This window comes from Myodes glareolus, chromosome X, assembly GCF_982192425.1.
Source record: "Myodes glareolus chromosome X, mMyoGla1.1, whole genome shotgun sequence".
Classification (NCBI taxonomy): domain Eukaryota; kingdom Metazoa; phylum Chordata; class Mammalia; order Rodentia; family Cricetidae; genus Myodes; species Myodes glareolus.
In genome coordinates, this window is record NC_142053.1 from 89,672,085 (window position 1) to 89,689,196 (window position 17,112).

Sequence of the window (17,112 nt, forward strand, 5' to 3'; positions counted from 1 at the left end):
GGATGGATATGGGAGCAGGGAAGTATATATCTCAAATAAGGGAGCCATTTTAGGGTTTGCAAGAGACTTGATTCTGGAGGGGTTCCCAGGCCCAAAGAGAGGTCCCCAGATTGTTCCCTGGGCAGCGGAGAGGATGCCTGAACCGGCCTTGGCCCATAACCATAATGATGAATATTTTGCATATCACCATAGAACCTTCATCTAACAATGGATGGAGATAGAGACAGAGACACATATTGGAACACTGGACTTAACTCCCTAGGTCCAAATGAGAAGCAGAAGGAGGGAGAACGTGAGCAAAAAAGGCAGGACCAGAGGGAACCTTCATCTGACGATAGATGGAGATAGAGACGGAGACCCACATTGGAGCACTGGACTGAGCCCCCAAGGTCCAAATGAGGAGCAGAAGGAGGGAGGACATGAAAAAGGAAATCAGGACCAAGAGGGGTGCGTTCACCCTCTGATACAAGGGGACTGATCGAATGAGAGCTCAACAAGGCCAGCTGGACTGGGACTGAACAAGCATGTGATCAAATCGGATTTTCTGAATGTGGCTGACATGGGGGCTGACTGAGAAACCATTGACAATGGCACTGGGTCTTGTTTTGTCTGCATGTACTGGCTTTTTGGGATCCTAGTCTGGTTGGATGCTTACCTTCCTAGACCTGGAGGGAGAGGGGAGGAACTTGAACTTCCCACAGGGCAGGAAACCCTGACTGGAGAGGGAGGAGGAGAGGGAGGAGGGGGAGGAGGAAAGGGAGTGGGGAGAATGGGAGGGTATGAGGAGCAGGGGAGGAAGTGGAAATTTTTATAAACAAATAAATTAATTAATTAAAAAAGAAAATAAACCGACATTATTTATAAACTGGTTCGCCTATTACCTCAGGCCTTTTATTAATTCAATCTTACATCTTAAATTAACCTATAACTCTTGTCTGTGTTAGACAGGTGGCTTTGTACTTTTATCAGTGAGGCATTCTCATCTTGCATCCTCTATGTCTGGGTGATGACTGCAGATTGAGCCATTCCTCTTCCCAGAATTCTCCTGTTCTAGTTGTCTATTTCCTGTCTGGCTACTGGCCAATCAGCATTTTATTAAACCAATACAAATAGTAAATCTTTACAGGGTACAAAACCATTGTCCCACAGCAAATCCATGTGCTGTCTTTATCAAAAATGTTTGCATTTTCTGACCAGATGTAGACCTTCATCCTATCTTTTGCCCTTCTCAATGGTTAAATGCAATCATATTACATGTTTGTTTAGTGGGTTGTCATGTGCTGGCCAGCTTGTAATGTTGAGAGAGTGAGAGACAGATCCCTGATAGGCAGACAGACAGGGGCCATATCTAGGTAATAAATATGGTGAATTTCCAAGAAGGCAACTTTTTATTCACCCTCCTGACTGAAGACAAAAGTCTAGTAGTTTAAAACAAAAGCTTGACTTGGAAGCAACAGCAATGTGTTACCTACCTCACTCTCTCAATTCCTTTCCCTTTCTCTATATTTTAGTCTCTTGTCACAAACAAATTTGCAGGGTTTTATTGTAGAACTCAGTGTGGGATTTTATTTTTATTGACATAAATATGAAATTTTTTCTTTCATTTTTTTCAACTAATGTTGCTTCTATAGATTAATTTTTATACTTTAATGTAAGCATTACAGCTCAGATAGAAAGGTATCCTGGGATTCAGGAGCCAAGGAATACCACAAAGTCACACCACATAACAAACCTCACACATGAGATTTATTGGAAATGTAAAAACCCAGGAGGGTGGCTGCCTCTGCTCAAGCAAGAAGGAGCAGAGAGAACTGGCAGGATTTATATAGTGTTTCTTGGGGGGAGCTTTCCAGGGTGGCCTGAGCTTGGAGAGATTATGGGACAATTCTGGAATTTGTGGGATTTTTTTCTTGTAGGGTGGGGTCTGGCCACTCTCCAGTCTTGGGACTAGGAATAGCCATTACATCTCTTAGGGAAGTCTTGGGGTGGAGCCTGAGTTCTCCTAAAGCACCTTGAGGGTTTACAAAGTTTGCAAAGTATACAAAGTTTTCAAAGGGGATATCTACCCACAGAGTGAAGCCTGACACTTGAGTTGGTATGAATAGCCAAGAACTTTTATTTTTGAGATTATTATATAGTTACAACATTTCTCCCTTTCCTTTCTGTCCTCCAAATGCTCCCATAATCCTAGAACACTGAACAAACAAGGTCTAAGAAAACAATACCTCAAAAACAAAATAACAGGAATTAATAAACACTGTTCAACAATAACCCTCAACATTAATAGTGTCAATCCCCCAATGAAAAGACACAGAGTAATGAATTGGACTAGAAAACAGGATCCACTGGGTGGTGGTAGCACAGGCCTTCAGTGCCAGCACTTGGAAGGCAGAGGCAAGCCAATCTCTGTGAGTTCTAGGCCAGCCTGATCTACAAAGAGAGTTCCAAGATGGCCAGGGCTGTTATAAAGAGAAACCCTGTCAAGAAAAAGAGAGGTTGTAGGAAAGAAAAAGAAGAGAGAAAAGAAAAGAAGGGAAAAGAAAAGAAAAAAAGAAAAGAGGATCTATCTTTTTGCTGACTTCCAGAAACACACCTCCCCACCATTGATAAACACAACCTAAAACTAAAAGAATGAGAAAATATATTCAAGGAAATGCAACTAAAAAACAAGAAGGCATACTATTCTAGTATTTGAAAGAATAGACCTCAAACAAAAACTAGTTGGAGGAAATAAAGAGGGGTGTAATATTCATCAAATAAAACAATCCACTAACAAGATATTATAATCCTAAGCATACATGCATAAAACACAGGGGCACCAAATTTCATAAGAGAAATATTATTCAATCAAACCACAGACTGACCTAAACACCATGACAGTGGGTAACTTCAATACCATACTCTCACCAATAGACAAGCTATCTGAGAAAAAAAACTAAACACAGAAATCGTGGAGTTAAATGACTTCATAACAAATAGATTTAATTTATGTTTGTGGAACATTCCATCCCAAAGCTAAATTTTTTCTGTAGTCGATGGACCTTTATTCAAAATTGACCACATATTAGGACATCAAACTCAACAAATATAGGGAAATTGAAATAATATCCTGCTTCCTATCTAACCACAAAGAAATAGATCTGGATAGCAACAATATAAATGTCAAAAATGACGCAAATATCTGCAAACTAAACAACATGCTACTAAACTAAAATTGGGTGAAGAAAAAAATCAAGAAGGGATGCTAAAGCTTCCTAGACTTGAATAAAAATATAAACATAAAAATTGTGAGGCATCTGTAAGCAGTTCTAAGATGAAAACTTATAGCATTAAATACCTACATAAAGCTGAAGAAATTGCGTGTTAATAACTTAATGATATACTGAAAGTTTTAGAAAATCAAGAACATACAGCATCCAAATAGAGGATATGGGAAAAATAATCTCAGTGTGGAGATTAATGAAATAGAAGCAAACAAACACAGTAAAAAAATAATGAAATGAAGGAAGAGTTGGTTCTTTGGAAAAATTAATAAGACTGACAAAACTTTAGGCAAATTAATCATGAAAAAGAGAGGATCCACTTTAGTGAAACAGAGTCTCATGAAATGACAAGTATGAGAACGTGGCAGACATAGCTCCAATGGGTGCTAGGAATAAAGAAATCTCCCAACGTGAAGGGCCTTCCATACATAAATTTGAAAGGTCTTAGACCATGCAGGGCCTCGAATATTGAATGGATCCTTAAATTGAAGATGTGTAGGTAAAAGAGAGAAAATCTTTACATGTTAATTGTATGAAACTTTTTGTCTTGCTTTTAGCAAGAAACTTAAATGAGACCCCAGAGTGAAAGACTCCATTCCCTACTCCTGTCCTTTTTTTAATCTTTTTTTTTCCTGTTTCAATTTCTCCTCTTTGAGATTTTGAACCTTAATCTTCATGGTTTCTAAGGACAAAATGTCAATGTTCTGTAAAATGGTAATACAAACCCTCCTTACCCAGGTATCAAGAGATTCACCTTGTCTAATCTTAATTAAGGGGAGCATGAGAAGTCTGAACTGGGAGATCAGATGGTCATTATTAGAACGAAGCCTAGAAGAAAGGATGCCCTTACTCTAAACATCAAAATACGTATAAAACAAAGCACAGAGCAGATTATTACTAAAATTGGCACCAAAACATGGAGGCCTCTGTGATGTTTTATATTAATTATCAACTTGAGAAGATCTAGAATCACCTAGGAGACAAGCCTTTAGACACATATGTGAGGGATTATCTACAGTAGATTAACCTCTAAGCATACTGGTAAGGCATCTTCTTAATTACATTGAGTGAAGTGGAAGATTTACCCTTAGTGTGGGTAGCACTTTCCTGCAGCAGCCAAGACATGCTGCCTTTTGCCTGTTTGCCTTTACATCTCTACTGGCAAGGGCATCTACACCAGCAGGTTGCAACCCTTTTGGGGTCACATATCAGATATCCTGGACATGAGATATTTACATTACAATTCATAACAGTAGCAAACTTACAGTTATGAAGTAGGAACAAAAAATTATTTTATGGGGTCACCATAGCATGAACTGTATTAAAGGATCACAGCTTTGAGAAGGCTGAGAACCACTGCTCTCTAGGTTTGTGGGTTCATCTACCATGTTGCTACTGCTGATGCTGTCCTTCACTGACGTTAGAACCCAGCTTCTTCAGCCTGTCAATGTGGACTGAAAACCAATGTCTCTCCAAGAACCCTCCAGACCTTCAGTGTCAGATTGGGAGTGGGGAAGCATCCAGCCTTGTAGACTGAGCATAGCTTCTCCGATGTGAAGAGAGTTATCATTGAACCACCCAGATCATATTATATAACAAATCCCCTTTTAATATGTATTTATTCTGTTGGCTTCTGTTCCTCTATAGAACCCTATACAGCTCTTTTATCATGAGTTACCTGGTAACAGAAGCAAGCCTATCTGTATGCACTATTAGATTATTACAATAAACTGTTATGAATTGAAACTATCCTGTCTGTCTTAGCTAGTCAGAAATCTCCAAGGCTAAAACATACAAAACTATGAATTTGGGGGTTTGGGTCAGTCTCTCAAGGACATATTATTACTTAAATTTGTTTATTAAAAAAGTCCTTATCAACTAATACAGGGAATTAAGCTCCCATATTGAAAAGTTAACATTTTTATCAGCCAGCCACAGTCGGGGATTACGAGGTACCCATTGATTACCTTTTACCAGGTTCCTAGTGCCCTGGTTTCCAACAGTCTGTGGCAAGCATTGCCCCTTTAAAAATCTCATTAGCCTGTGCTTTCTCTAAGGCACTGGGTCATTATCTACCTCGGAAGAAAATACATCATTCCCAAGGACTAAAGCTGTTTTATCAGTTGGACGTATTATCTTGCCTATATTCTTTTTTCCTGGGTCTTGGAATTGTTTCCATTTTATCTTTGTTGTTTAAAATTCCCAAAGTCAAATTTAAAAGTTAACTTACAGTATTTGTTTGATTTGGTACTCCCCTCAAATATCTGACCTTAGATTTTTTAAGTATAGTCAGTTTACCATCTTTTTCTTAAAGTCTTATTTCTTATAAACCCTTTGTAACTTACTCAGATTCTCTGAAGCATGTTTACACTTTTTGGTTTGTCTTACCCTTTTTTTTTTTAAATAAAAAAAAATCTTTTATTTTAGGGCGTAAGTAGGACCTAATATATTTTATAACCAAAAAGCACTTTCTTTTTTATCCTTTCATTACGAAAAGGTACTCTTAAATTTATATACTTCTAAACATTATTGATTCCTTTTTATTTGATTTCCTCTCTTAATATTAGGGGACATAGCAAACAATTTTTACCAGCCTGCTAAAAGCGAATTTAATTCAATTTACATCTATGACATAGTACAACCTAAGGTTACTTGCCTGTGCATTTTAAAATTAGTTCCTGTCCTTGGAAGATTTCAGCAGACTTTATTTTTTAAAAGGCTCTTTCTTTCGCATACTCTTCTCAAGGTCTCAGAAATATCTGGAAGTTATTGAATGTTATAGTTTAGCAAAACTGGCCATGATGATTAAACTTCCAAGGACCTTGGAAAGTGAACTATCTTGAAAGCAAGAAAAAACAGGAGAGAAAATAGAGGGCCACAAATCTTTATGCATTAGCCCTATTGTTATAGTACTGGACACAAACGACATTTGTGTCCCTGAAGGGCTGAGCAGGATAGCCAATGGCTACACTTCCTGGAGGACCAAGAGAAGAGGAAAAGAACACGGTGTTGTATGCTGGAGACTCAGTATTGAGTCCAGGAATGGGATTAGAGTTTAAATTTTATTGGTTAAAAGTTAACAAATAGCTTAAATTTTCTGACGACATTGTTTTTATAATGCCATGGTAACTTTTCCATAAATTTAAAATTTGTTAGTAATGTTCACGTCTTGGAGCTGGAGAGATACCTCAATGGTTAAGAACTCTTGCTGCTGTTCCAGAGGACCCAGGTTCAATTCTCAGCACCCACATGGTGGCTCACAACTGTCTGCAGCTCCAGTTCCAGGGTTTTCAACAGTCTTTTCCGGCCTCCAGAAGCAGTGCTGCATGTGGTACACATACATACATGTGTACAGGCCAAACATCCATACACATAAATTTCTTTTCAGAATTAAATAGCTCTATCTTATTAATTAAAAGGAATCGGAACTAATCATGCGCATACTCTTGTCTATTTATAAATCAATTTGATTTAATCTCTTTTGCGGGGTCTTACAATACAAACTTACCATATAACATTTGTTTAAAGGTGGACAACATATATGCTAAATCATAGATATGAACTAGCAGCTGACCAACAGACAAAATGACACATAAACAATTACATGAAAAAAATTACCATGAACGCATACAAACTAAGCAACGTATATTTGTGTCTTTATATTTTTAAGCTGTGAGAAAAAGCCTAATAAAAGAAAAAGGATCACCAACCTTGACCTGAAGAGAGAATGTCAGACACAAAGTCTTGTGCTAGATAGGATCTGGCGGCAGTCTATGGGATTCCTCCGGTGAAACTGGGCTGTGAGGTTTGGTATGAAAGCGGGCTGTGAGGTTTGGTATGTAAACTTACATCAAAGAGTCAACCCAATTGAGTTAGTAGGAAATGTTTTCAGGGAAGGGGCTAACTTTTAATTGTGTTTTGAACGTGCAGTATGATGTTCCAAGGCAGGAGACTGTGCTTTCTGGAGGAAGTTACTTAATAATTAACAACAGTTAACACTCCCTGTGTTTTTAACACACATCGCCACTCTAAGCCCTGAAAATTTAAACTGCCTTAGGATTCTACACTTCCACTGACAGAATCTTGGAAAAATAACTACACCTTATGTTTTTTGTGTTTGTTTCTTCAAATGTGATAAATAGTGGTATAGAATCCTGAATGACTTTTCTTGGAATAAAGTCTGTGCTGATAGTCTGGTGCTTGGTAACGGGGGGGGGGGGGGGTGCACATTAAATGAATAAAAGTATTTTAATTAACTTTGCATGGAGAAGTTATCATTTTTACCAAGGTCTGAATTTCTCAAAAGACTACCATATCACTACCATAATATTATGATTCTTGCCACTGTGATTTGACTGATGTTGAGTAAGATTAAACTTCATATTGAAATACTTTTTTTAATCACTACATGTAAAAGATTTTCCCCTACTATGGACCCACTGATGTCAAATAAAGATGAAATAGTGCTGACAGCATACCCACCATTTTACGTACATAATGGATCTTGTCTTTATGAATCCTCCGATGATGGATAAAATTCAGTCTCTAATTGAAAGCTTATTCATTACAGGCACAGTGTTTCTCTCCATTATGAATTTACAGATGATGAGCAAAGATTGATTTCCGTTTGAGAGTTTTCATATAGTCCTTACAAAAGATTATCTGATGATTAATATAATTTGATCTAGATAAAAGCATTATAATATCGATTACATTGAAAGGATCTGTTTACTTCTATAAATTTTCTGGTGTTCCATTAAGATAAATGCACCCAGAAGCCTTTCCCATATTCATTATTGTGCAGTTTACCTCCACTTTGAACTCCCCCATGCTTAGTAAGTTCTGATGTGGAGGTGAATGCTTTCTTTCATACATTAGAAGGATGCCATGTTTCTCTTCAATGAAGTCTCTCATGCTTAAAAAGTCTAAATTATTCTGAAGACTTTCCCACCACCAATACATTCACAGTGTTTCTTATCATCATTTTTTGCATTGTTGAAAAAGCTTGACCACTGACTGCAATTTCCACTACACTGAAAAAAAAATCTCCTCTGTGAAATGTCTAAGGTTGAAAGAAAATGTAGAGGTTTTCCACACTTTTACAGCCATAATGGACCAGTAAATGCTCAAGCACGAGTCCTTGCGTGTCAGGTGGGACTCGCATCATGACTGCGAATGTCTTTGTATTCACTTTAGGTATTTTCTTAACTCTGAGGACGCCAAGGATTCCACTTTGACTCTTGACAAAAACCTCTCAGACGTTGATCATACATAAAAGACTTCCCATCAGAAATTCTCCTAAAACATTTGCAAAAGCTCTGGTCACATAAATTATACTGTAATGTTCTTTCTCCTCAGGAATTTCCACGTATCACAGGCACGTGGCTGAGCCTTTTCTTAGTCATTGCACTAAAAAACCTTTATCATTAGTAGCATTATTCTTGTAAGTGGTGTGATGGCTAATCTTGGTTGTCAGTTTGACTGCATCTGGAATCAGCTAAAACCCAAACTGCGGAGTGCTCTTGTGAGGGATATTTCAGAATATTTGAAGCAGAAAGACACACCCTAAATCTGGTGGCAGCCCACATAAAACTATATGGAGACTGCTTTTCGCCTGCCTGCCCTCTTGCTGGCAAGTCTATCTAGCTTGTGGATGTAGCTGGTATTAAAAATCCAACTTCTTCAGGATTCCAATCTAGACTACAAAGCAGCAGCTCCCTGGGAATCCTTCAGAATTCTGACACCAGCTTGGGACTATAGAGAGATGAAGCCTCACGGACTAAACAATGACTGGATTTAAGCTTTTCTGTCATGAGACAGCTATTGTTGGGCTACCCAGACACACCCTTTAAACTGGTCTAATAAGTCCCCTTTTCATATACATACGCATTCTATTGCTTCTATGCCTTTAGATAACCCTCAGAGATGCAAATGGTAATATTGGACATGCAACAAATTTCTGCAGAAAAGAAATGTATTAGACTCCTTTTCCCCATCAAGGTTTTTATAGTCCTTCTTTTAAGTATGTTATCACATGTCATATCTTCTACACAAACAAGATTCTGACCAGTTTGCCTTGATCTTTTGAAGAATCATAGCTGTACATGTGGCTTTAAAATGGTCTAAATAAGTATCCAGATATACATACCACTCTTGGGCATATGCCCAAAGGACTCTACATATTAATACAGAGATACTTGCTCATCCATGTTTGTTGCGGCACTATCCTTAATAGTCAGAAATCGGGAACAACCTGGATGTCCACCAACTGATGAATGGATAATGAAAATCTGGCACATCTACACAATGGGACATTATTCAACAGTTAAGAAAAAGTAAAATTATGAAATTTTCAGGTAAATGGATGGAGCTAGATTTCACTTACATGTGGGTGTTAGCTTTTAAGTTTTAGACATGTTTGCTTCAATCTGAATAAGCACAGAAGATAGATACATAGTAAAAGATCAGGAGGGAAAGGGAAATCTTTCAAGGAAGAGGAAACATGATACAGTGTTATAAAGAGATAAGGAGGAAATGAGAACGAGAGAATTAAATGAAGAGAGAAATATGAGATCAGGGTAAGAAAGGGATTATGGGGAAGGGACAACTAACATTAAGGGCCTTTTGAAAGGCCATGTGGGAACCTACTAATGTGTAATCTTTTCAAATATATATGTATACGAAAGGAACTTGAATATGCACATATATGACAGGAGTTTAAATGAAGTCGGCATTTAATAAGGGAGACAATGCCACAACTGGTTATATGCCACCAGGTAAACCTCTAGTGCTAGAAATGGGTTACATATTGTTGAGTCATTGGTCAAGATGTTACCATGACCACCACCCCCTAACTATTGGTTGTTTTCCACAACCTATTGGTAAGGCCCTGTTGTTGAAGACACCACTAACTTGTGTCATTGAACATGCATAAATTGAGCTGGTATCTCACTATACGTTTCACCCCTACTGATTAGTGTTCATGCTGCTGGAAGGTCCTCTGCATGTTACCAGAAGAAAAATGTATTCATCAATATCACCTAATTCTGAATCCTGTGACCTACAACCTACCTGCAAGATATACTGGTGAAACCATGACAGAAATGTTGTGGGAGTAATAAAACACTTTTTTAGTGTATTTAGAACCTATTCCATGAGATGGAACCCATACCTAACAATGATAAAGTGACCAAGAGCCTGAGACTAGATAGGTCATAAGTCTAGGGGAAACCTACTAAATGATTCTGCTAAAGAAAAATAGCAATAAAATTACTCCTAATGGCATATTATTACATCCATAGATGAGTGTATCATTCAAGCCCTCAACCCTCATCAAAGAAGCTTCTTGTTGCAATAGAGGAGGATTAATACAGACACCCACAAGTGTACTATGTATAGAGAGTGAGAAACTATGTCAGCTTTAAATCTCTCTCTTCAGGCTTCAGGGATCTATGTGAAAGAGGAAGCAGAAAGACCGTCAGAGATAACCAGAGGTTGTGGATGGCCAATAGGAAACAGCTCGAGGCACAGAAGGGGTGATACACATAGGAACATGCACAAGACCCACTCAGGTTCAAACCAAACAAACTCCCAGTACTGAGGAAAGGAAGTGCACACGAAGTCTCACCCCTAACCAAGAGACTATTTACAATTGATGTCTTCTGGGAAAGGGAAGATAGCCTTTTCCAAGTGGAGTTTCCCTCAGTATATCAACAAACTTCAGGACGGACTCCAAACCCAGGAGAAGTTGATCACCACAAAACGATTGAATGTGGTGGGTATTTTTTTTTTGGTAGGGGGATACTTTTTGGTTTGATTTGATTTGCTTTAATTTGGTTGGTTTGCGTTTTTAGTAATTTTTGTCTTACTTTTTTTTATTTGCTTGGGCTTTAGTCTTTTGTTTGGTTTGGGTTTTCTTTTTTAGAGAGGGAGAACATTAAGTTGGGTGAGTGTGGAGGTGGGAAGGATCTGGGAGGAGTAGGAGGAATAGATAGATAGATAGATAGATAGATAGATAGATAGATAGATAGATAGATAGATAGAAGATAGATAGATAGATAGATAGATAGATAGATAGATAGATAGATAGATAGATAGAAAGAAAGAATGGGGAAAACAAAAAGAACATGGAAGTAATTGCTCATTTAAAACAAAAAAGGTAGCTCTGTAGTATAGTTTGAAGTCAAGGATTGTGATGCCTCCAGAAGTTCCTTTATTGTATAGGATTGTTTTGGCTATCCTGGGTTTTTTGCTTTTCCATATGAAGTTAAGTATTGTTCTTTCTAAGTCTGTGAAGAATTTTGCTGGGATTTGATGGGGATTAAATTGAATCTGTAGAATGCTTTTGATAAGATTGCCATTTTTACTGTGTAATTTTACCTACCCAAGAGCATGGGAGATCCTTTCAATTTCTGGTGTCTTCTTCAATTTCTTTCTTCAAAGACTTAAAATTCTTATCATACAGGTCTTCCACTTGTTTGGTTAGAGTTACTCTGAGATATTTTATGTTATTTGTGGCTATTGTGAAGGGTGATGCTTCTCTGATTTCTTTCTCAGTCCATTTATCATCTGTACAAAGGAGGGACAAACTCTCCTACAGAGCTACAGTAATGAAAACAACCTGGTGTTGTCATAAAAACAGACAGGAGGACCAAAAGAATCAAACTAAAGACCTGGATATCAATCCACACACCTATGAACACCTGATTTTTGACAAAGAAGCAAATAATATAAAATGGAAAAAAGAAAGCAGATTCAACAAATGGTGCTGGCAAAACTAGATATCAACATGTAGAAGAATGAAAATAGATCCATATCTATCGCCATGCACAAAACTCAAGTCCAAATGGATCAAAGACCTCAACATAAAACCAACCACACTGAACCTGATAGAAGAGAAAGTGGGAAGTACACTTGAATGCATTGGCACAGGAGATCACGTTCTAAATATAACCCCAGTAGCACAGACACTGAGAGCAACAATTAATAAATGGGACCTCCTAAAACTGAGAAGCTTCTGTAAAGCAAAGGGCATGGTCAACAAGACAAAATGGCAGCCTACAGAATGGGAAAAGTTCTTCACCAATCCCACATTAGAGAGAGGGCTGATCTCCAAAATATACAAAGAACTCAAGAATCTGGTCATCAAAAGAATAAATAATCCAATAAAAATGTGATACAAACCTAAACAGAGAACTCTCAACAGACAAATTTAGAATGACTGAAAGACACTTAAGGAAATGCTCAACATCACTAGTTATCAGAGAAATGCAAATCAAAGCAATTATGAGATTCCATCTTACACCTGTCAGTATAACCAAAATCAAAAACACTGATGACAGCTTATGCTGGAGAGGATATGGGGTAAAGGGAACACTCTTCCATTGCTGGTGGGAGTGAAAACTGGTACAGCCCTTTTGGATATCAGTATGGTGATTTCTCAGAAAATTAGGAAACAACTTACCTCAAGACCCAGCAATACCACTTTTGGGTATATACCCAAAGGATGCTTAATCATACCACAAGACCATGTGCTCAACTATGTTCACAGCAGCATTGTTTGTCATAGCCAGAACCTGGAAACAATATAAATGCCCCTCAACCAAAGAATGGATAAAGAAAATGTGGTGCATTTATACATTGGAGTACTACTCAGAGGGAAAAAAATGACATTTTGAAATTTGTAGGCAAATGGGTGGATCTAGAAAACATCATATTGAGTGAGGTACCTCAGACCCAGAAAGACAAATATAATATGTACTCACTCATAAGTGACTTTTAGACATAAAGTAAAGAAAAGCCTGCCTACAGTTCACAATCCCAGAGAACCTAGACAACAATGAAGACCCTAAGAGAGACACACATAGATCTAATCTACATGGGAAGTAGTAAAAGACAAGATCTCCTGAATAAATTGGGAGTGGGGGAATCATGGGAGAGAGTAGAAAGGAAATGGGAAGGAAGGGAGGGGAGCAGAGAAAAATATATAGCTCAATAAAAACAATAAAAATAAATCTTGAAAAAACAAAGCAAAAACAAAAAGGTATGTGGTTTAAACCAAAATTCTGAGGAAACCCTAAAAAATCCTTTCAATATTTTACTGAAAATGTGTTTTCTTAGTATTTCAATAAAAGTCTGTGTCTGTTTTTAGAAACATCCTGAGTCACCTTGGTCATTATAAATACTATTTTATCACTAATTTGGCTTCTACAAGTTCACTGCAAATATATATTATTTATTTATATATTTAATGTAATATATATTCGCGATAAATTTGTAGAATAAATTAAAGTAATATAATTTTATATAATATATTAATTAATTATCTGAGTATATTTTATACTCAGATATTTGCATATTAATTATATAATATATGTAATTTCTGTGACAATGTGAATAAGAAAGCAAATAAAGTGTTATTTATGAGTTATATTATCTGATACATTTTATAATTATATCAAATGTGTTTGGGTAGTGACTTAAACATCAGTGAACATTCCACTAATTAACAAAGGTTATGAGAAGAAGCCGGGCGGTGGTGATACATGCCTTTAATTCCAGCACTTGGAGGGCAGAGGAAGGTGGATCTCTGTGAGTTCGAGGCCAGCCTGGTCTACAAGAGCTAGTTCCAGGACAGGCTCCAAAGCTACACAGAGAAACCCTGTCTCGAAAAACAAGAAAACAAAACAAAACAAAAAAAGGTTATGAGAAGAGACAAGGAGAAAGCCTGAATAACCTCAGTGCACGTAATTGGGGTATAAGTAAGACTCCACTGCATAGTTCTCAAAGGTAAATTACTGGGAAAGAACACATAATTTTATATGTTAATTACTCATTTCTGAATAGCCTCCAGGAAAAGAATTAATATATATTTGGCTTTTGGATATCAAAGACTATCTCTAGCATTAAAAACAATGGAAAAATAATAGTAGAAAAGAATGTAATGTTTTACAATTTTCCAAATAAAGAATTTATAAACAAGTCTAATTATAAATGCTTTAGTCCCTAAATATATTTTTCTGAGTTCCTTAGAAAAAGGAATTTGGCACAAAAAAATGCTATGTGAAAATAATTGTAATAGAATGTTGTGATAATAGCAAGTCTTGAATGACTTATATTACTTAAAATTGTGTGTGTTTGTATGCATGTATGTGATGACTGAGTTGGATGACTGAGGGGAAGCAGACACAAACACCATCCCTAACCCAGACGCTATCTCCAAGTGATAACCACTCACAAAGGAAAATTTCGTTTTCTCCGGTGGAGTCTAATTGGGCATACAGATCACACTTACGGTCATACCCCATGTCTAATAGTAGATAAACAACACAAAACAAATGTAGAGATATTTTTAAGGTTTTTTTTTTCTTTTTGGTTGTTGTTTTCTTTGGGTTTTATTGGGTTTTGGTTTTTTTGTTTTTTTTTTTTTTTTTACTCATAGTGTATTATCTGGGCTTCTTTTTTAAACTTTACAGATATTTTGCACATATATTATGTCTTTCTGTTTTGTGTTTTATGGGATTTCTTTTTTACTTATTTTTTATGTGTATTGGCATTTTGCCTGCTTGTATGCTGTGTTACGGTAAAAGATATTGAAGTTACAGACAGTTGTGAGCTGCCATGTGGGTGCTGAAAATTAAACCCAGGTCCTCTGGAAGAGCAGTCAGTGCTCTGAACCATTGAGTCATCTCTCCAGTCCCTTTTATGGGATTTCTGAGTGTGTAAATGTATGTGGCTCTGTGTCTATATTTGTTTATCGTACTATTTGTCTCTTCTTTCTGTTCGTTTTGTCCTATTCTGATTTGTTCCTTTTTATTTTGACTTATTTTTTTAGATGCTTGCTTTTTTTCTAAACAGAGAGCTAGAGAGAGAGTTTGTGAATGTGAGTGGGTGGGAAGATGAGGAGGATCTGAGGGGTGCTGGGGGAGGGAAACCATAATCAGAATATATTGTATGAAAACAAATCTATTTTCAATTAAAAAAGAAAAATTCCTTCCATATCTTTAGATGTTTTCTGTCCATAAAATTAAATCTAGACATGTTATATGTTTGAGTGTGTGATTACTTTTCTGAATTCACCTACACATTAATTAAAAATTAATGTTCCATCCTTGTCAAATTAAGTGGGTTATAAGTTTTAACTTTCATTGTGAGAACACTAATGGTCTTTAATCATATTACAAATATCTGAGGATGAATGGATAGATGAGAGAGTGGGGGGGAGGGAGGGAGATTTCATGGACATATGGAAGACAGAGTGTGTTTTATAAAATGTCATAAGACCATATGATAAGATCATCTAGTAAGATAGAAAAATTGCATCCCAACTTTGTGCATTGAGGTTCTGCTTGCAGGTTTCTTCTCTTCGCGTCTTCTGACAACCTTTACTTACTAGTAGAGTGTTCACTGATATTGATTTAAATCATTGCCCAAATGCATTTGATATAGCTATAGAGTACATCAATAATGTAAATTTTAAACAGGGCAAGGTAAAGCACTCCTTTAGTCCCAGCACTTGGGAGGCAAAGACATGCAGATTTCTGAATTTGAGGTCAGCCTGGTCTACAGAACTAGTTTCAGGACAGCTAGAGCTACACAAAGAAACTCTGTCTAGAAAAATTAAAATAAATAAAATAATGTGAACAGTAAATAAGCATAGCACTTTGCCTCCTTCATTCTTGTTAAAAAAGTGTGTGTGTGTGTGTGTGTGTGTGTGTGTGTGTAATCAACTCGTGGAAACCAAAATTAATGATAGAATAGTATTTATAGTGATTAAAATGTAAAGTATATGTGTCAATTAACAATATGTACAGGACTTCTATAGTAATACCCCCATGAAATCTTAATATAGAAATGAAAGGAGAATGTAGCAAAATGAAGTAACATATTGGGTTACAGATTAGAAGCACTGAATAATTAAAATATTAATTTCATGTAAATTTATACACAGTTTGAGTGAAATTTCTATCAAAAGTCAAGCAAGATGGTTTTTATATATTGACAATATTTTTCCAAAATATGCAAAAAAGATAAAAGGATAGAACAATAGGATAATTTGGGGAAAGAAGAAAAATAAACTGAGAGAAATGATTCTGTTTTGAGTAAACACAGAACAATGGCATAGGATGAAGGACAGAGACATAGCTTCATACCAATAAAGTCAGTTGATTTTTGACAAACTGTAAAACCGAGACAATAGAAAGTAACTTTAAATAAACTGTGTTTATTAGCTCTAACTTCCCCCAAGCTAAGGGAAAACCAAACCTCAACCTAAAGTTCATACTTCAAACAAAAGTTCAGACTAGATCCTGTTTCCGTGCTTTCTGGGTGCTGTGGTCTGTGCTGTCTCCTATTTTTCTTGTCTCCTGTTTGTGGACTTGGTCCCCAGTTGGTGGCGCTGTTTGGGAAGGTTAGGGAACCTTTAGGAGGTGGATGGACCGTTGCTTAATGGATGACAAGCATTCTAATTAAAACTGGAAGATAAGAGGAAAAATTCTTCCTACCCTCGATATTGTTGAAGAGCTCTTAGAAATGACATAAAACACCCATCTTTCGCTTGATTTTATATGTTCGTTTGAGTCACAGTCTCACCATGTAGCCCTAGCTAGTCTTGAATTTTCCCTTCTCTAATCTCACCTCTTGAATACTGGAATTATAAACATGTACGTATCTCACACAGAAAACTACAATCCTTTAAAAATATTCAACAAATTGGACTTTCACGAGATCCAAATTTTTGCTTTGCAAAAGACTCTACTATAAGAATAAAAAGGGGGCTGAAGAGACTGCTCCGCAGTCAGTGCTTGCTGCTCTTCCAGCCGAATCAGGTTGGTTCAAAGCACCCATGTGA